General features: G+C 47.5%; 1 long non-coding RNA gene across 2 annotated transcripts in view; it reads right to left on the bottom strand.

Moving 5' to 3' along the window:
* LOC139765371 (uncharacterized) overlaps window positions 1-22,343 on the bottom strand; it is a 203,756-nt gene that overhangs the window by 86,141 nt on the left and 95,272 nt on the right. The window lies entirely within an intron of this gene.

The raw sequence follows: 22,343 nt of genomic DNA, 5'->3' as shown, positions 1-22,343 counted from the left end.
GGGAACGAGGAGAAGAGGGAGACCAAATTGGAGGTGGAAAGATGGAGTGAAAAAGATTTTGTGTGATCGGGGCCTGAACATGCAGGAGGGTGAAAGGAGGGCAAGGAATAGAGTGAATTGGAGCGATGTGGTATACAGGGGTTGACGTGCTGTCAGTGGATTGAATCAAGGCATGTGAAGCGTCTGGGGTAAACCATGGAAAGCTGTGTAGGTATGTATATTTGCGTGTGTGGACGTGTGTATGTACATGTGTATGGGGGGGGGTGGGCCATTTCTTTCGTCTGTTTCCTTGCGCTACCTCGCAAACGCGGGAGACAGCGACAAAGTATAAAAAAAAAATATATATATATATATATATATATATATATATATATATATATATATATATATATATATATATATATATATATATATATATATATATATATATATATATATATATATATATATATATATATATATATATATATATATTTTTATACTTTGTCGCTGTCTCCCGCGTTTGCGAGGTAGCGCAAGGAAACAGACGAAAGAAATGGCCCAACCCCCCCCCATACACATGTACATACACACGTCCACACACGCAAATATACATACCTACACAGCTTTCCATGGTTTACCCCGGACGCTTCACATGCCTTGATTCAATCCACTGACAGCACGTCAACCCCTGTATACCACATCGCTCCAATTCACTCTATTCCTTGCCCTCCTTTCACCCTCCTGCATGTTCAGGCCCCGATCACACAAAATCCTTTTCACTCCATCTTTCCACCTCCAATTTGGTCTCCCTCTTCTCCTCGTTCCCTCCACCTCCGACACATATATCCTCTTGGTCAATCTTTCCTCACTCATTCTCTCCATGTGCCCAAACCATTTTAAAACACCCTCTTCTGCTCTCTCAACCACGCTCTTTTTATTTCCACACATCTCTCTTACCTTTACGTTACTTACTCGATTAAACCACCTCACACCACACATTGTCCTCAAACATCTCATTTCCAGCACATCCATCCTCCTGCGCACAACTCTATCCATAGCCCACGCCTCGCAACCATACAACATTGTTGGAACCACTATTCCTTCAAACATACCCATTTTTGCTTTCCGGGGTGTGTGGAAGGGGGTGGGCGCGGTGGAAGTGGGGGGAGTGGGGGGGGAGTGGGATGTATTTAGGGAATCAGTGATGGATTGCGCAAAAGATGCTTGTGGCATGAGAAGAGTGGGAGGTGGGCTGTTTAGAAAGGGTAGTGAGTGGTGGGATGAAGAAGTAAGAGTATTAGTGAAAGAGAAGAGAGAGGCATTTGGACGATTTTTGCAGGGAAAAAATGCAATTGAGTGGGAGAAGTATAAAAGAAAGAGACAGGAGGTCAAGAGAAAGGTGCAAGAGGTGAAAAAAGGGCAAATGAGAGTTGGGGTGAGAGACTATCAGTAAATTTTAGGGAGAATAAAAAGATGTTCTGGAAGGAGGTAAATAGGGTGCGTAAGACAAGGGAGCAAATGGGAACTTCAGTGAAGGGCGTAAATGGGGAGGGATAACAAGTAGTGGTGATGTGAGAAGGAGATGGAATGAGTATTTTGAAGGTTTGTTGAATGTGTCTGATGACAGAGTGGCAGATATAGGGTGTTTGGGTCGAGGTGGTGTGCAAAGTGAGAGGGTTAGGGAAAATTATTTGGTAAACAGAGAAGAGGTAGTAAAAGCTTTGCGGAAGATGAAAGCCGGCAAGGCAGCAGGTTTGGATGGTATTGCAGTGGAATTTATTAAAAAAGGGGGTGACTGTATTGTTGACTGGTTGGTAAGGTTATTTAATGTATGTATGACTCATGGTGAGGTGCCTGAGGATTGGCGGAATGCGTGCATAGTGCCATTGTACAAAGGCAAAGGGGATAAGAGTGAGTGCTCAAATTACAGAGGTATAAGTTTGTTGAGTATTCCTGGTAAATTATATGGGAGGGTATTGATTGAGAGGGTGAAGGCATGTACAGAGCATCAGATTGGGGAAGAGCAGTGTGGTTTCAGAAGTGGTAGAGGATGTGTGGATCAGGTGTTTGCTTTGAAGAATGTATGTGAGAAATACTTAGAAAAGCAAATTTATTTGTATGTAGCATTTATGGATCTGGAGAAGGCATATGATAGATTTGATAGAGATGCTCTGTGGAAGGTATTAAGAATATATGGTGTGGGAGGCAAGTTGTTAGAAGCAGCGAAAAGTTTTTATCGAGGATGTAAGGCATGTGTACGTGTAGGAAGAGAGGAAAGTGATTGGTTCTCAGTGAATATATATATATATATATATGGCGATGGGAATAGATGAAGGCAGCAAGTAAGGATATGTCTGTGTATACATGTATAAATATGTGTATATATATGTATACGTTGAAATGTATAGGTATGTATATGTGCGTGTGTGGGCGATTATGTATATACATGTGTTTGTGGGTGGATTGTGTCATTTTTTCGTCTGTTTCCTTGCGCTATCTCGCTAACATGGGAGACAGCGACTAAGTATAATAATGATAAGAATAATTGTGTGTGTGGGCATGTTTGGGTGTGGGTGTGTGGGTGTGTGTGGGGGTGTGTGGGTGGGTGGGTGGGTGGGTGGGTGTGGGTGTGTGTGTGTGTGTGTGGGTGTATGGGTGTGTGTTCGGGGGTGTGTGTGGGGGTGTGTGGGTGTGGGTGTGTGTGGGGGTGTGTGGGTGGGTGGGTGGGTGTGGGTGTGTGTGTGGGTGTGTGTGGGGGTGTGTGGGTGGGTGGGTGGGTGTGTGTGGGTGGGTATGGGTGTGTGTGTGGGTGTATGGGTGTGTGTTAGGGTGTGTGTGTGGGTGTGTGTGGGTGTGGGTGTGTGTGTAGGGGTACGGTGGTGTATGACTATTAAGAGAAAGATTGACATCAAAATAAGTCCTAACTTCTTAAGGTGGAAATGGATCAGATTACATGTGCACATATCTAATGCTACCTTATCAGTATTTCCCACACCACATCCCCCACAGTTCACTCCACATATGAACACCAACTTGGTCACAAACACACATCGGAAACATAATGGTGACCCACCGTTAAGACATAGAAACCCACATTTCAATATACATTACTCACATGATGATGGAACCTCGAGCCGGGCTCGTGGGCGACTGAAGCCAAGGTCGCCTCCACCACCTCGACACATATTGCCATAATTTTTTTTTTTTTTTTTTTTTTTGCTTTGTCGCTGTCTCCCGCGTCTGCGAGGTAGCGCAAGGAAACAGACGAAAGAAATGGCCCAACCCACCCCCATACACATGTATATACACACGTCCACACACGCAAATATACATACCTACACAGCTTTCCATGGTTTACCCCAGACACCTCACGTGCCCCGATTCAATCCACTGACAGCACGTCAACCCCGGTATACCACATCGCTCCAATTCACTCTATTCCTTCCCCTCCTTTCACCCTCCTGCATGTTCAGGCCCCGATCACACAAAATCTTTTTCACTCCATCTTTCCACCTCCAATTTGGTCTCCCTCTTCTCCTCGTTCCCTCCACCTCCGACACATATATCCTCTTGGTCAATCTTTCTTCACTCATTCTCTCAATGTGCCCAAACCATTTCAAAACACCCTCTTCTGCTCTCTCAACCACGCTCTTTTTATTTCCACACATCTCTCTTACCCTTACGTTACTTGCTCGATCAAACCACCTCACACCACACATTGTCCTCAAACATCTCATTTCCAGCACATCCATCCTCCTGCGCACAACTCTATCCATAGCCCACGCCTCGCAACCATACAACATTGTTGGAACCACTATTCCTTCAAACATACCCATTTTTGCTTTCCGAGATAATGTTCTCGACTTCCACACATTCTTCAAGGCTCCCAGAATTTTCGCCCCCTCCCCCACCCTATGATCCACTTCCGCTTCCATGGTTCCATCCGCTGCCAGATCCACTCCCAGATATCTAAAACACTTTACTTCCTCCAGTTTTTCTCCATTCAAACTCACCTCCCAATTGACTTGACCCTCAACCCTACTGTACCTAATAACCTTGCTCTTATTCACATTTACTCTTAACTTTCTTCTTTCACACACTTTACCAAACTCAGTCACCAGCTTCTGCAGTTTCTCACATGAATCAGCCACCAGCGCTGTATCATCAGCGAACAACAACTGACTCACTTCCCAAGCTCTCTCATCCCCAACAGACTTCATACTTGCCCCTCTTTCCAAAACTCTTGCATTCACCTCCCTAACAACCCCATCCATAAACAAATTAAACAACCATGGAGACATCACACACCTCTGCCGCAAACCTACATTCACTGAGAACCAATCACTTTCCTCTCTTCCTACACGTACACATGCCTTACATCCTCGATAAAAACTTTTCACTGCTTCTAACAACTTTCCTCCCACACCATATATTCTTAATACCTTCCACAGAGCATCTCTATCAACTCTATCATATGCCTTCTCCAGATCCATAAATGCTACATACAAATCCATTTGCTTTTCTAAGTATTTCTCACATACATTCTTCAAAGCAAACACCTGATCCACACATCCTCTACCACTTCTGAAACCACACTGCTCTTCCCCAATCTGATGCTCTGTACATGCCTTCACCCTCTCAATCAATACCCTCCCATATAATTTACCAGGAATACTCAACAAACTTATACCTCTGTAATTTGAGCACTCACTCTTATCCCCTTTGCCTTTGTACAATGGCACTATGCACGCATTCCGCCAATCCTCAGGCACCTCACCGTGAGTCATACATACATTAAATAACCTTACCAACCAGTCAACAATACAGTCACCCCCTTTTTTAATAAATTCCACTGCAATACCATCCAAACCTGCTGCCTTGCCGGCTTTCATCTTCCGCAAAGCTTTTACTACCTCTTCTCTGTTTACCAAATCATTTTCCCTAACCCTCTCACTCTGCATACCACCTCGACCAAAACACCCTATATCTGCCACTCTATCATCAAACACATTCAACAAACCTTCAAAATACTCACTCCATCTCCTTCTCACATCACCACTACTTGTTATCACCTCCCCATTTGCGCCCTTCACTGAAGTTCCCATTTGCTCCCTTGTCTTACGCACTTTATTTACCTCCTTCCAGAACATCTTTTTTATTCTCCCTAAAATTTAATGATACTCTCTCACCCCAACTCTCATTTACCCTTTTTTTCACCTCTTGCACCTTTCTCTTGACCTCCTGTCTCTTTCTTTTATACGTCTGCCACTCAACTGCATTTTTTCCCTGCAAAAATCGTCCAAATGCCTCTCTCTTCTCTTTCACTAATACCCTTACTTCTTCATCCCACCACTCACTACCCTTTCTAATCAACCCACCTCCCACTCTTCTCATGCCACAAGCATCTTTTGCGCAATCCATCACTGATTCCCTAAATACATCCTATTCCTCCCCCACTCCCCTTACTTCCATTGTTCTCACCTTTTTCCATTCTGTACTCAGTCTCTCCTGGTACTTCCTCACACAAGTCTCCTTCCCAAGCTCACTTACTCTCACCACCCTCTTCACCCCAACATTCACTCTTTTTTTCTGAAAACCCTTACAAATCTTCACCTTAGCCTCCACAAGATAATGATCAGACATCCCTCCAGTTGCACCTCTCAGCACATTAACATCCAAAAGTCTCTCTTTCGCGCGCCTGTCAATTAACACGTAATCCAATAACGCTCTCTGGCCATCTCTCCTACTTACATAAGTATACTTATGTATATCTCGCTTTTTAAACCAGGTATTCCCAATCATCAGTCCTTTTTCAGCACATAAATCTACAAGCTCTTCACCATTTCCATTTACAACATAATATATCATCTAATTTTTTGTTTATATAGTTGTTATCAAATAGGAACATCATTACCTTCCTCTTTCGATAGGATAATCATTAATAACTCACATATCAAATTTTAGTTCTATTGTCTAACCTCTTTACCTTTCAATAATATTAATTATTAATAAATGATAAATGGTTGAGTGCACCGCTAGCTAGCCTGGACACGTCAGTATTTTCCAGAACGGACCTGATGGTTTTTTATCAATTATCATTATTAATTAGAGGTAAACAGGTTAAAAATTATAACAAAAACTGAGTTATTAATCATTATCTCATCAAAACAGGAAGGTAATGATGTTTATATTTGGTGACAACGATATAAACAAAGAATGAGGTGATCTATTATGGCCGGGTGGGGCGGGGGGGGAGGAGGAGGCGCCAGCAACCGTAGTCTTCTGCGTCCACAATCCTGGGGATAGTGTGTCCACAATCCTGGGGATAGTGTGTCCACAATCCTGGGGATAGTGTGTCCACAATCCTGGGGATAGTGTGTCCACAATCCTGGGGATAGTGTGTCCACAATCCTGGGGATAGTGTGTCCACAATCCTGGGGATAGTGTGTCCACAATCCTGGGGATAGTGTGTCCACAATCCTGGGGATAGTGTGTCCACAATCCTGGGGATAGTGTGTCCACAATCCTGGGGATAGTGTGTCCACAATCCTGGGGATAGTGTGTCCACAATCCTGGGGATAGTGTGTCCACAATCCTGGGGATAGTGTGTCCACAATCCTGGGGATAGTGTGTCCACAATCCTGGGGATAGTGTGTCCACAATCCTGGGGATAGTGTGTCCACAATCCTGGGGATAGTGTGTCCACAATCCTGGGGATAGTGTGTCCACAATCCTGGGGATAGTGTGTCCACAATCCTGGGGATAGTGTGTCCACAATCCTGGGGATAGTGTGTCCACAATCCTGGGGATAGTGTGTCCACAATCCTGGGGATAGTGTGTCCACAATCCTGGGGATAGTGTGTCCACAATCCTGGGGATAGTGTGTCCACAATCCTGGGGATAGTGTGTCCACAATCCTGGGGATAGTGTGTCCACAATCCTGGGGATAGTGTGTCCACAATCCTGGGGATAGTGTGTCCACAATCCTGGGGATAGTGTGTCCACAATCCTGGGGATAGTGTGTCCACAATCCTGGGGATAGTGTGTCCACAATCCTGGGGATAGTGTGTCCACAATCCTGGGGATAGTGTGTCCACAATCCTGGGGATAGTGTGTCCACAATCCTGGGGATAGTGTGTCCACAATCCTGGGGATAGTGTGTCCACAATCCTGGGGATAGTGTGTCCACAATCCTGGGGATAGTGTGTCCACAATCCTGGGGATAGTGTGTCCACAATCCTGGGGATAGTGTGTCCACAATCCTGGGGATAGTGTGTCCACAATCCTGGGGATAGTGTGTCCACAATCCTGGGGATAGTGTGTCCACAATCCTGGGGATAGTGTGTCCACAATCCTGGGGATAGTGTGTCCACAATCCTGGGGATAGTGTGTCCACAATCCTGGGGATAGTGTGTCCACAATCCTGGGGATAGTGTGTCCACAATCCTGGGGATAGTGTGTCCACAATCCTGGGGATAGTGTGTCCACAATCCTGGGGATAGTGTGTCCACAATCCTGGGGATAGTGTGTCCACAATCCTGGGGATAGCGTGTCCACAATCCTGGGGATAGCGTGTCCACAATCCTGGGGATAGTGTGTCCACAATCCTGGGGATAGCGTGTCCACAATCCTGGGGATAGTGTGTCCACAATCCTGGGGATAGTGTGTCCAAAATCCTGGGGATAGTGTGTTAACAATCCTGGGGATAGTGTGTCCACAATCCTGGGGATAGTGTGTCCATAATCCTGGGGATAGTGTGTCCACAATCCTGGGGATAGTGTGTCCACAATCCTGGGGATAGTGTGTCCACAATCCTGGGGATAGTGTGTCACAATCCTGGGGATAGTGTGTCCACAATCCTGGGGATAGCGTGTCCACAATCCTGGGGATAGTGTGTCCACAATCCTGGGGATAGTGTGTCCACAATCGTGGGGATAGTGTGTCCACAATCCTGGGGATAGCGTATCCCCAGGATTGTGGACACACTATCCCCAGGATTGTGGACACACTATCCCCAGGATTGTGGACACACTATCCCCAGGATTGTGGACACACTATCCCCAGGATTGTGGACACACTATCCCCAGGATTGTGGACACAGAAGACTACGGTTGCTGGCGCCCCATCTGGCCTCCTCCTCCTCCTCCTCCCCCCCGCCCCACCCGGCCATAATAGATCACCTCATTCATTGTTTATATCGTTGTCACCAAATATAAACATCATTACCTTCCTGTTTTGATAAGATAATGATTAATAACTCAGTTTTTGTTATAATTTTTAACCTGTTTACCTCTAATTAATAATAATAATTGATAAAAAACCATCAGGTCCGTTCTGGAAAATACTGACGTGTCCAGGCTAGCTAGCGGTGCACTCAACCATTTATTATTTATTAATAATTAATATTATTGAAAGGTAAAGAGGTTAGACAATAGAACTAAAATTTGATATGTGAGTTATTAATGATTATCCTATCGAAAGAGGAAGGTAATGATGTTCCTATTTGATAACAACTATATAAACAAAAAATTAGATGATATATTGGGGAAGAGCAGTGTGGTTTCAGAAGTGGTAGAGGATGTGTTGATCAGGTGTGTGCTTTCAAGAATGTATGTGAGAAATACTTAGAAAAGCAAATGGATTTGTATGTAGCATTTATGGATCTGGAGAAGGCATATGATAGAGTTGATAGAGATGCTCTGTGGAAGGTATTAAGAATATATGGTGTGGGAGGAAAGTTGTTAGAAGCAGTGAAAAGTTTTTATCGAGGATGTAAGGCATGTGTACGTGTAGGAAGAGAGGAAAGTGATTGGTTCTCAGTGAATGTAGGTTTGCGGCAGGGGTGTGTGATGTCTCCATGGTTGTTTAATTTGTTTATGGATGGGGTTGTTAGGGAGGTAAATGCAAGAGTTTTGGAAAGAGGGGCAAGTATGAAGTCTGTTGGGGATGAGAGAGCTTGGGAAGTGAGTCAGTTGTTGTTCGCTGATGATACAGCGCTGGTGGCTGATTCATGTGAGAAACTGCAGAAGCTGGTGACTGAGTTTGGTAAAGTGTGTGGAAGAAGAAAGTTAAGAGTAAATGTGAATAAGAGCAAGGTTATTAGGTACGGTAGGGTTGAGGGTCAAGTCAATTGGGAGGTGAGTTTGAATGGAGAAAAACTGGAGGAAGTGAAGTGTTTTAGATATCTGGGAGTGGATCTGGTAGCGGATGGAACCATGGAAGCGGAAGTGGATCATAGGGTGGGGGAGGGGGCGACAATTCTGGGGGCCTTGAAGAATGTGTGGAAGTCGAGAACATTATCTCGGAAAGCAAAAATGGGTATGTTTGAAGGAATAGTGGTTCCAACAATGTTGTATGGTTGCGAGGCGTGGGCTATGGATGGATAGAGTTGTGCGCAGGAGGATGGATGTGCTGGAGATGAGATGTTTGAGGACAATGTGTGGTGTGAGGTGGTTTGATCGAGTGAGTAACGTAAGGGTAAGAGAGATGTGTGGAAATAAAAAGGGCGTGGTTGAGAGAGCAGAAGAGGGTGTTTTGAAGTGGTTTGGGCACATGGAGAGAATGAGTGAGGATATATGTGTCGGAGGTGGAGGGAACGAGGAGAAGAGGGAGACCAAATTGGAGGTGGAAAGATGGAGTGAGGAAGATTTTGTGTGATCGGGGCCTGGACATGCAGGAGGGTGAAAGGAGGGCAAGAAATAGAGTGAATTGGAGCGATATGGTATACCGGGGTTGACGTGCTGTCAGTGGATTGAATCAGGGCATGTGAAGCGTCTGGGGTAAACCATGGAAAGCTGTGTAGGTATGTATATTTGCGTGTGTGGACGTGTGTATATACATGTGTATGGGGGGGGGGGGTTGGGCCATTTCTTTCGTCTGTTTCCTTGCGCTACCTCGCAAACGCGGGAGACAGCGACAAAGTATAATAAAAAAAAAAAAAATTATGGCAATATGTGTCGAGGTGGTGGAGGCGACCTTGGCTTCAGTCGCCCACGAGCCCGGCTCGGGGTTCCATTATCATGTGAGTAATATATATTGAAATGTGGGTTTCTATGTCTTAACGGTGGGTCACCATTATGTTTCCGGTGTGTGTTTGTGACCAAGTTGGTGTTCATATGTGGAGTGAACTGTGGGGGATGTGGTGTGGGAAATACTGATAAGGTAGCATTAGATATGTGCACATGTAATCTGATCCATTTCCACCTTAAGAAGTTAGGACTTATTTTGATGTCAATCTTTCTCTTAATAGTCATACACCACCCCACCCCTACACACACACCCACACCCACACACCCCCACACACACACCCAAACACACACCCATACACCCACACACACACCCATACCCACCCACACACATCCACACCCATACCGACACAGCCACTCCCACACACCCCCACACACACCCACACCCAAACATACCCACACACACACACCCACACACACACAACCACACAGCCACACCCCCACACACACCCACACACCCACACCTAAACATGCCCACACACACAGTTTTTTTTATCATTATTATACTTAGTCGCTGTCTCCCATGTTAGCGAGATAGCGCAAGGAAACAGACGAAAAAATGACACAATCCACCCACAAACACATGTATATACATAATCGCCCACACACGCACATATACATACCTATACATTTGATAGAGATGCTCTGTGGAAGGTATTAAGAATATATGGTGTGGGAGGCAAGTTGTTAGAAGCAGTGAAAAGTTTTTATCGAGGATGTAAGACATGTGTACGTGTAGGAAGAGAGGAAAGTGATTGGTTCTCAGCGAATGTAGGTTTGCGGCAGGGGTGTGTGATGTCTCCATGGTTGTTTAGTTTGTTTATGGATGGGGTTGTTAGGGAGGTGAATGCAAGAGTTTTGGAAAGAGGGGCAAGTATGAAGTCTGTTGGGGATGAGAGAGCTTGGGAAGTGAGTCAGTTGTTGTTCGCTGATGATACAGCGCTGGTGGCTGATTCATGTGAGAAACTGCAGAAGCTGGTGACTGAGTTTGGTAAAGTGTGTGAAAGAAGAAAGTTAAGAGTAAATGTGAATAAGAGCAAGGTTATTAGGTACAGTAGGGTTGAGGGTCAAGTCAATTGGGAGTGAGTTTGAATGGAGAAAAACTGGAGGAAGTAAAGTGTTTTAGATATCTGGGAGTGGATCTGGCAGCGGATGGAACCATGGAAGCGGAAGTGGATCATAGGGTGGGGGAGGGGGCAAAAATTCTGGGAGCCTTGAAGAATGTGTGGAAGTCGAGAACATTATCTCGGAAAGCAAAAATGAGTATGTTTGAAGGAATAGTGGTTCCAACAATGTTGTATGGTTGCGAGGCGTGGGCTATGGATAGAGTGGTGCGCAGGAGGATGGATGTGCTGGAAATGAGATGTTTGAGGACAATGTGTGGTGTGAGGTGGTTTGATCGAGCAAGTAACGTAAGGGTAAGAGAGATGTGTGGAAATAAAAAGAGCGTGGTTGAGAGAGCAGAAGAGGGTGCTTTGAAATGGTTTGGGCACATGGAGAGAATGAGTGAGGAAAGATTGACCAAGAGGATATATGTGTCGGAGGTGGAGGGAACGAGGAGAAGAGGGAGACCAAATTGGAGGTGGAAAGATGGTGTGAAAAAGATTTTGTGTGATCGGGGCCTGAACATGCAGGAGGGTGAAAGGAGGGCAAGGAATAGAGTGAATTGGAGCGATGTGGTATACCGGGGTTGACGTGCTGTCAGTGGATTGAATCAGGGCATGTGAAGCGTCTGGGGTAAACCATGGAAAGCTGTGTAGGTATGTATATTTGGGTGTGTGGACGTATGTATATACATGTGTATGGGGGTGGGTTGGGCCATTTCTTTCGTCTGTTTCCTTGAGCTACCTCGCAAACGCGGGAGACAGCGACAAAGCAAAAAAAAAAAAAAAAACATATATATACACATATATATACATGTATACACAGACATATCCTTACTTGCTGCCTTCATCTATTCCCATCGCCATATATATATATATATATATATATATATATATATATATATATATATATATATATATATATATATATATATATATATATATATATATATATATATATATATATATATATATATATATATATATATATATATATATATATATATATATATTTTTTTTTTTTTTTTTTTTTTTTTTGCTTTGTCGCTGTCTCCCGCGTTTGCGAGGTAGCACAAGGAAACAGACGAAAGAAATGGCCCAATCCACCCCCATACACATGTATGGATAGGGGATAGGGGATGAAGAATACTTCCCACGTATTCCCTGCGTGTCGTAGAAGGCGACTAAAAGGGAAGGGAGCGGGAGGCTGGAAATCCTGCCCTCTCGTTTTTTTTTTTTCTTTTTTCTAATTTTCCAAAAGAAGGAACAGAGTGGGGCCAGGTGAGGATATTCCACAAAGGCCCAGTCCTCTGTTCTTAACGCTACCTCGCTAATGCGGGAAATGGCGGATAGTTTAAAAGAAAAATATATATATATATATATATATATATATATATATATATATATATATATATATATATATATATATATATATATATATATATATATATATATATATATATACTTCCATAACGTATATATACATAGCATATACACATACAACATACATACATATTGGAAAGGGTCACAATTTTGTGATACAAGAAAGAAATGTGTCAGTTCATATATTTCTTTCTTGTATCTCTACTAATGATGTGATTATTACACGAAAGTGCACTTGGGAACTTAGCGTGTTTCAGCTCCCCCGTGAACTCATATAAATACACATAAACACATGTACATATTCATACTTGCCTTCCATCCATTCCCTGTCCACCTCCAGACCCCACAGACCGTTACATGGTTTACCCCAGACGTTTTATATTTCCTGGTTCAGTCCATTGACCACGTCGACCCCGGTATACCACATCGCTCCAATTCTCTCTTCCTTGCACACCTCTCACCCTCCTGCATGATCAGACCCAAAATCTTTTTCATTCCATCCTTCCACCTCCAATTTGGTCTCCCACTTCTCGTTCCCTCCACCTCCGACACATATATCCTCTTGGTCAATCTTTCCTCATTCATTTTCTCCATGTGACCAAACCATTTCAAAACACCTTCTTCTGCTCTCTCAACCACACACTTTGTATTACCACACATCTCTCTTACACTACTTACTCGATCATCATACCACCTCACACCACATATTGTCCTGGAAATGTCTTGATAACCACCAGGAAACTGCCTCCACTTTTGCCTACCTGCCTGGGTTTTGCTTGCCCTCCTGCCTAATTGTTTGCCCGCCTTTTTGCCTTATTGTTTGCCTGCCCTTTTTGTCTACCTGGCATTTTTTTACTGCCCACCACCAGCCTTTTTGTTTGTTGTCTACCTGCCTGCCTTTTTGCTTCCTTCTTGCCAAACTTTTTGCTTTCCTGCCTTCCAGTCATTTTGCATGCTTGCTTTTTGCCTGGCTGTATTTACGTCTACCTCTCCCTACCTGTCGTGTTGCCTGTCTTTACCTGTCTACATGTCATTTTGCCTGCCTGCCTGCCTAACTTTTCTCCTGCTTGGCTGCTTGCGTATTTTCCTGCCTGCCTTTATGACTTCCTCTGCCTTTTTACCTGTTGCCTGTTTCCCTTTCTGCCTACCTGCCTTTACGCTTGTCTGCCAGTCCTTTTGCTTGTCTGCCTGTCCTTTTGCCTGGCTGCTTGCGTATTTGCCGGTTTGCTTTTCGCCTGCCTGTCCGCCATTTTGTCTGCCTGCATTCTCGCTTACCTGCGAGCTTGCTTGCCTACCTTTTTGCCTTCCTTCCTGTTTGACTGTCTGCTTGCATGCCTTTTTGCCTGTCTGTGTTTTTCCTGTCTACCTACCGTTTTGCCTGCTTGCCTCTCTGCTTTTTCACCTGTCTACTTCCCTGCGTTTTTGTCAGCCTGAGTGCTTGCCTGCTTGCCAGCCTTTTCGCCTGCCCGTCTTTTTGACCGCCAACTTGCCTTTGTGCCTACCTGCTCGTCTGCCTGTCTGCTTTTACGCCTGCCTTTTTGCCTGCCTGCTTTCGCGTCTAGCAGCTTGCCTGCCTGCTTGTGTTTTTGTCTACATGCCTTTTAGTTTGTCTGCTTATCTTTTTGCCTGCCCGCTTTCCTGCTTACCTGCCTGGCTTCTTTGCCTTTTTGCTTGCTTATCTTTGCCTTCCTTCTTGCCTGCTTGCTTCCCTACCTCCTTACCTACATTCTTGCCTGCCTTCTTGCTTGCCTACGTACCTCCTTACTTACCTTCTTGCCTCCTTTTTTTGCTTGCCTACCTTCCTCTTTGCCTTTCTTCTTGCCTGCTTGCCTACCTACCTCCTTACCTACATTCTTGCTTGCCTACCTACCTTCTTGCCTGCCTTACCAGACGACATCACACAAACCCTGTAGGTAAAGTCCACGTACCTACCATAGCATATTTCACGGTAATCAAAATGTCTGCGGACATTCCAGTGTACGTTTCACTAACATGGAAGGTTTGGCAGCGTGTAATTTGACAACAAAATTTCAACGAAGATACTTAGGTAGATTTAATAATAAGCAGGAAGACATGGGCCGTACTAACCCATATTTCACTGGTAAACGAGAATGTGTCTATTGCTCGATAGACTTTCAAACCCACTTGGAACACAAGAAAAGTTGGTGTACTTGACAAGTAACCCACAATATACATAGCAAAATGTCCATCAATTCACAAGTGGTCACTTCTGAGTAGCAGTTCTCCTCCTCTCATTCACTCTTGATATAGGTCGTACTCTCTTGCTGAAGGGTCGTACCGTTGTGTTGAAGGGTCGTACCGTCTTGCTGAAGTGTCGTACTGTTGTGTTGAAGGGTCGTACCTTTGTGCTGAATTATCTTACCGCTGTGTAGAAGGGTCGTAACGTCTTGCTGAAGGGTCGTACCATCGTGCTCAAACGGTCGAACCGGCCTGCTGAAGGGTCGTACAGTCGTGCTCCAGGGTCGTACCGTTGGGATGAATGGACGTACCAACGTGCTCAAGGCGTCTTACAATCGTGCTCAAGGGTCGTACCGTTGTGTTGACGGGTCGCACCATCGTGCTCAAGGGCTGTACCGTCGTGATCAAGGGTCGTACCGTCGTACTTAAAGGTCACACCGTTGTGCTCAAGGACCGTACAATCTTGTTCAAGAACCGGACCATCTAGTTGAAGGGTCGTGCCATCGAGCTCAAGGGCCGCACCGTTGAAAGGTCGTACCGACGTGCTCAAGAATCGTACCGTTGTTGGGTCGTACTGTCGTGCTGATGGGTCGTACCGTCGTGCTCAAGAATCGTAGTTGTTGAAGGGTCGCACCGTCGTGCTGAGGGTCGTACCGTCGTGCTCAAGAATCGTACTGTTGTTGAAGGGTCGCACCGTTGTGCTGAGGGGTCGTACCGTTGTTGGGTCGTACCGTCGTGGTAGAGAATCGGACCGTCGAAGTCAAGGTTCGCACCTTACTGCTTAAAAGGTCGTACCGTTGTGGTGTAGGATCCTATCGCTTGATGGGTCGTACCGTCTTGTTGAAGGGTCGTATCATCGTGCTCAAGGGTTTTACCGTCGTGCTCAAGGATGGTACCGGTGTTGAAAGGTGGTACTGTTGTGTTGAAGGGTCGTACCGTCTTGCTTAAGGGTAGTACCCTTTGGCTCAGAGGATCTACCGTTGTGTTGAAGGGTCGTACCATCGTGATCAAGGATCATATCGTTATCAGGGGTCGTACCGTTATAATCAAGGGTCGCACCGTCGTGATCAAGGGTCGTACTGTCGTGATCAAGGGGCTTGCCGTCGTGACCAAGGGTCGTACTGTCGTGATCAAAGGTCATAGGGTCGTGGTCAAGGATTTTACCTTTGTGATCAAGGGTAGTACCGTTGTGATCAAGGGTCGTACCGTCGTGGTAAATTGTCATGATAAATGGTCGTACCGTCGTGGTCATTAGTCATACCGTCTTCGTCAATTGTCGTACCGTCGTGATCAAGGGTAGAACCGTCGTGGTTTAGGGTCGTACCGTCGTGATCAAGGGTTGTACCGTCGTGATCAAGGGTCTTACCGTCGTGATCAAGGGTCGTACCGTCGTGATCAAGCGTCGCACCGTCGTAATCAAGGGTTGTACCGTCGTGATCAAGGGTTGTACCGTCGTGATCAAGGGTAGTACCGCCGTGGTTTAGGGTCGTAACGTCGTGATCAAGTGTCGTACCGTCGTGATCAAGGGTAGTACCGTCGTGGTTTAGGGTCGTACCGTCGTGATCAAGGGTTAGTACCGTCGTGATCAAGGGTAGTACCGTCGTGATCAAGGGTCGCACCGTCGTGATCAAGGGTTGTACCGTCGTGATCAAGGGTTGTACCGTCGTGATCAAGGGTCGCACCGTCGTGATCAAGGGTTGTACCGTCGTGATCAAGGGTCGTACCGTCGTGATCAAGGCGTCGCTACCGTCGAGATCAAGGGTTGTACCGTCGTGATCAAGGGTTGTACCGTCGTGATCAAGGGTAGTACCGTCGTGGTTTAGGGTCGTACCGTCGCGATCAAGGGTCGAAACCGTCGTGATCAAGGGTCGCACCGTCGTGATCAAGGGTCGTACCGTCGTGATCAAGGGTAGTACCGTCGTGGTTTAGGGTCGCACCTTCGTGATCAAGGGTTGTACCGTCGTGATCAAGGGTAGTACCGTCGTGGTTTAGGGTCGTACCGTCGTGGTCAAGGGTAGTACCGTCGTGATCAAGGGTCTTACCTTCGTGATCAAGGGTAGTACCGTCGTGATCAATGGTCGTACCGTCGTGATCAAGAGTCTTACCGTCGTGATCAAGGGTCGTACCGTCGTGATCAAGGGTCGCACCGTCGTGATCAAGGGTTGTACCGTCGTGATCAAGGGTCGTACCATCGTGGTTTGGGTCATACCATCGTGATCAAGGGTCGAAACCGTCGTGATCAAGGGTCGTATCTTTGTGATCAAGGGTCATACCTTCGTGATCAAGGGTCGTACCGTCGTGATCAAGGGTCTTACCGTTGTGATCAAGGGTCGTACCGTTGTGATCAAGGGTCTTACCGTCGTGATCAAGGGTAGTACCGTCGTGATCAAGGGTCGTACCGTCGTGACCAAGGGTAGTACCGTTGTGATCAAGGGTCGTACCGTCGTGATCAAGGGTCGCACCGTCGTGATCAAGGGTCGTACCGTCTTGATCAAGCGTCGCACCGTCGTGATCAAGGGTCGTACCGTCGTGATCAAGGGTAGTGCCGTCGTGGTTTAGTGTCGTACCGTCGTGATCAAGGGTAGTACCGTCGTGATCAAGGGTCGTACCGTCGTGATCAAGGGTCGTACCGTTGTGATCAAAGGTCGTACCGTCGTGATCAAGAGGTAGTACCGTCGTGGTTTAGGGTCGTACCGTCGTGATCAAGGGTCTTACCGTCGTGATCAAGGGTCGTACCGTCGTGATCAAGGGTCGCACCGTCGTGATCAAGGGTCGTACCGTCGTGATCAAGGGTTGTACCGTCGTGATCAAGGGTAGTACCGTCGTGGTTTAGGGTCGTACCGTCGTGATCAAGGGTCGAAACCGTCGTGATCAAGGGTCGCACCGTCGTGATCAAGGGTAGTACCGTCGTGATCAAGGGTCGTACCGTCGTGATCAACGGTAGTACCGTCGTGGTTTAGGGTCGCACCTTCGTGATCAAGGGTTGTACCGTCGTGATCAAGGGTAGTACCGTCGTGGTTTAGGGTCGTACCGTCGTGATCAAGGGAAGTACCGTCGTCATCAAGGGTCGTACCGTCGTGATCAAGGGTCGCACTGTCGTGATCAAGGGTTGTACCGTCGTGATAAAGGGTCGTACCATCGTGGTTTGGGTCGTACCATCGTGATCAAGGGTCGAAACCGTCGTGATCAAGGGTCGTACCTTTGTGGTCAAGGGTCATACCTTCGTGATCAAGGTTCGTACCGTCGTGATCAGGGGTTGTACCGTCGTGATCAAGGGTAGTACCGTTGTTATCAAGGGTCGTACCGTCGTGATCAAGGGTCTTACCTTCGTGATCAAGGGTAGTACCTTTGTGATCAAGCGTCGTACCGTCGTGGTCATTGGTCGTACCGTCTTTGTCAATTGTCGTACCGTCGTGATCAAGGGTAGATCCGTCGTGGTTTAGGGTCGTACCGTCGTGATCAAGGGTAGTACCGTTGTGACCAAGGGTCGTACCGTTGTGATCAAGGGTATTACCGTCGTGATCAAGGGTATTACCGTCGTGGTTTAGGGTCGTACCGTCGTGATCAATTGTAGTACCGTCGTGGTTTAGGGTCGTACCTTCGTGATCAAGGGTTGTACCGTCGTGATCAAGGGTAGTATCGTTGTGATCAAGGGTCGTACCGGCGTGATCAAGGGTCTTACCTTCGTGATCAAGGGTAGTACCGTTGTGATCAAGGGTTGTACCGTCGTGGTTTAGGGTCGCACCTTCGTGATCAAGGGTAGTACCGTCGTGACCAAGGGTCGTACCGTTGTGATCAAGGGTCGTACCGTCGTGATCAAGGGTCGTACCGTCGTGATCAAGGGTAGTACCGTCGTGATCAAGGGTCGTACCGTTGTGATCAAGGGTCGTACCGTCGTGATCAAGGGGTCGTACCGTCGTGATCAAGGGTCGTACCGTCGTGATCAAGGGTCGTACCGTCGTGATCAAGGGTCGTACCTTCGTGATCAAGGGTCGTACCGTTCGTGATCAAGGGTCGTACCGTCGTGATCAAGGGTCGTACCGTCGTGATCAAGGGTCGTACCGTCGTGATCAAGGGTCGTACCGTCGTGATCAAGGGTCGTACCGTCGTGATCAAGGGTCGTACCGTCGTGATCAAGGGTCGTACCGTTGTGATCAAGGGTCGTACCGTCGTGATCAAGGGTAGTACCGTCGTGATCAAGGGTCGTACCGTCGTGATCAAGGGTCCTACCGTCGTGATCAAGGGTCGTACCGTCGTGATCAAGGGTCGTACCGTCGTGATCAAGGGTCGTACCGTTGTGATTAAGGGTCGTACCGTCGTGATCAAGGGTCGAAACCGTCGTGATCAAGGGTCGTGCCGTCGTGATCAAGGGTAGTACCGTCGTGGTTTAGGGTCGCACCGTCGTGATCAAGGGTAGTACCATCGTGATCAAGGGTCGAAACCGTCGTGATCAAGGGTCGTACCGTCGTGATCAAGAGTAGTACCGTCGTGGTTTAGGGTCGCACCGTAGTGATCAAGGGATGTACCGTCGTGATCAAGGGTTGTACCGTCGTGATCAAGGGTCGCACCGTCGTGATCAAGGGTTGTACCGTCGTGATCAAGGGTCGTACCGTCGTGGTTTAGGGTCGTACCGTCGTGATCAAGGGTAGTACCGTCGTGATCAAGGGTTGTACCATCGTGATCAAGGGTTGTACCATCGTGATCAAGGGTAGTACCGTCGTGATCAAGGGTCGCACCGTCGTGGTTTAGGGTCGTACCGTCGTGATCAAGGGTAGTACCGTCGTGATCAAGGGTAGTACCGTCGTGATCAAGGGTCGCACCTTCGTGATCAAGGGTTGTACCATCGTGATCAAGGGTAGTACCGTCGTGGTTTAGGGTCGTTCCGTCGTGATCAAGGGTCGAAACCGTCGTGATCAAGGGTAGTACCTTTGTGATCTAGGGTCGTACCTTCGTGATCAAGGGTCTTACCTTCGTGATCAAGGGTCTTACCTTCGTGATCAAGGGTAGTACCGTTGTGATCAAGGGTCGTACCGTTGTGATCAAGGGTCTTACCGTCGTGATCAAGGGTCGTACCGTCGTGATCAAGGGCCGCACCGTCGTGATCAAGGGTTGTACAGTCGTGATCAAGGGTCGTACCGTCGTGGTCATTGGTCGTACCGTCTTCGTCAATTGTCGTACCGTCGTGATCAAGGGTAGAACCGTCGTGGTTTAGGGTCGTACCGTCGTGATCAAGGGTTTTACCGTCGTGATCAAGGGTCGTCCCTTCGTGATCAAGCGTCGCACCGTCGTGATCAAGGGTTGTACCGTCGTGATCAAGGGTTGTACCGTCGTGATCAAGGGTAGTACCGTCGTGGATTAGGGTCGTACCGTCGTGATCAAGGGTCGAAACCGTCGTGATCAAGGGTCGTACCGTCGTGATCAAGGGTAGTACCGTCGTGGTTTAGGGTCGCACCGTCGTGATCAAAGGTTGTACCGTCGTGATCAAGGGTAGTACCGTCGTGGTTTAGGGTCGTACCGTCGTGATCAAGGGTAGTACCGTCGTGATCAAGGGTCGTACCGTCGTGATCAAGGGTCGCACCGTCGTGATCAAGGGTTGTACCGTCGTGATCAAGGGTCGCACCTTCGTGATCAAGGGTTGTACCGTCGTGATCAAGGGTTGTACCGTCGTGATCAAGGGTAGTACCGTCGTGGTTTAGGGTCGTACCGTCGTGATGAATGGTAGTACCGTCGTGATCAATGGTAGTACCGTCGTGATCAAGGGTTGTACCGTCGTGATCAAGGGTCGTACCGTCGTGATCAAGGGTATTACCGTCGTGGTTTAGGGTTGTACCTTCGTGATCAATGGTAGTACCGTCGTGATCAATGGTAGTACCGTCGTGATCAAGGGTTGTACCGTCGTGATCAAGGGTAGTATCGTTGATATTAAAGGTCGTACCGTCGTGATCAAGGGTCGAAACCGTCGTGATCAAGGGTCGTGCCGTCGTGATCAAGGGTAGTACCGTCGTGGTTTAGGGTCGCACCGTCGTGATCAAGGGTAGTACCATCGTGATCAAGGGTCGAAACCGTCGTGATCAAGGGTCGTACCGTCGTGATCAAGGGTAGTACCGTCGTGGTTTAGGGTCGCACCGTCGTGATCAAGGGATGTACCGTCGTGATCAAGGGTCGCACCGTCGTGATGAAGTGTTGTACCGTCGTGATCAAGGGTCGTACCGTCGTGGTTTAGGGTCGTACCGTCGTGATCAAGGGTAGTACCGTCGTGATCAAGGGTTGTACCATCGTGATCAAGGGTTGTACCATCGTGATCAAGGGTAGTACCGTCGTGATCAAGGGTCGTACCGTCGTGGTTTAGGGTCGTACCGTCGTGATCAAGGGTAGTACCGTCGTGATCAAGGATAGTACCGTCGTGATCAAGGGTCGCACCTTCGTGATCAAGGGTTGTACCATCGTGATCAAGGGTAGTACCGTCGTGGTTTAGGGTCGTACCGTCGTGATCAAGGGTCGAAACCGTCGTGATCAAGGGTAGTACCTTTGTGATCTAGGGTCGTACCTTCGTGATCAAGGGTCTTACCTTCGTGATCAAGGGTCTTACCTTCGTGATCAAGGGTAGTACCGTTGTGATCAAGGGTCGTACCGTTGTGATCAAGGGTCTTACCGTCGTGATCAAGGGTCGTACCGTCGTGATCAAGGGTCGCACCGTCGTGATCAAGGGTTGTACAGTCGTGATCAAGGGTCGTACCGTCGTGGTCATTGGTCGTACCGTCTTCGTCAATTGTCGTACCGTCGTGATCAAGGGTAGAACCGTCGTGGTTTAGGGTCGTACCGTCGTGATCAAGGGTTTTACCGTCGTGATCAAGGGTCGTACCTTCGTGATCAAGCGTCGCACCGTCGTGATCAAGGGTTGTACCGTCGTGATCAAGGGTTGTACCGTCGTGATCAAGGGTAGTACCGTCGTGGATTAGGGTCGTACCGTCGTGATCAAGGGTCGAAACCGTCGTGATCAAGGGTTGTACCGTCGTGATCAAAGGTAGTACCGTCGTGGTTTAGGGTCGCACCGTCGTGATCAAGGGTTGTACCGTCGTGATCAAGGGTAGTACCGTCGTGGTTTAGGGTCGTACCGTCGTGATCAAGGGTAGTACCGTCGTGATCAAGGGTTGTACCGTCGTGATCAAGGGTCGCACCGTCGTGATCAAGGGTTGTACCGTCGTGATCAAGGGTCGCACCTTCGTGATCAAGGGTTGTACCGTCGTGATCAAGGGTTGTACCGTCGTGATCAAGGGTAGTACCGTCGTGGTTTAGGGTCGTACCGTCGTGATCAAGGGTCGTACCGTCGTGGTTTATGGTCGTACCGTCGTGATCAAGGGTAGTACCGTTGTGATCAAGGGTCGTACCGTCGTGATCAAGGGTCGCACCGTTGTGATCAAGGGTCGTACCGTGTCGTACCGATGGTGTCAATGGTCATACCGTCGTGATCAAGGGTCGTATCGTGATCTAGGGTTGCATCGTAGTGATCAAGGGTCGTACCGTCTTGAGTAATGGTCGTACCGTCGTGATCAAGGGTAGTACCGTCGTGGTTTAGGGTCGCACCGTCGTGCTCAAGGGTTGTACCGTCGTGATCAAGGGTAGTACCGTCGTGGTTTAGGGTCGTACCGTC

This window comes from Panulirus ornatus, chromosome 54, assembly GCF_036320965.1.
Source record: "Panulirus ornatus isolate Po-2019 chromosome 54, ASM3632096v1, whole genome shotgun sequence".
NCBI classification, from domain to species: Eukaryota; Metazoa; Arthropoda; class Malacostraca; order Decapoda; family Palinuridae; genus Panulirus; species Panulirus ornatus.
Note: the sequence above shows the minus strand (reverse complement) of the source record. Positions and strands in the feature narration are given on the sequence as shown.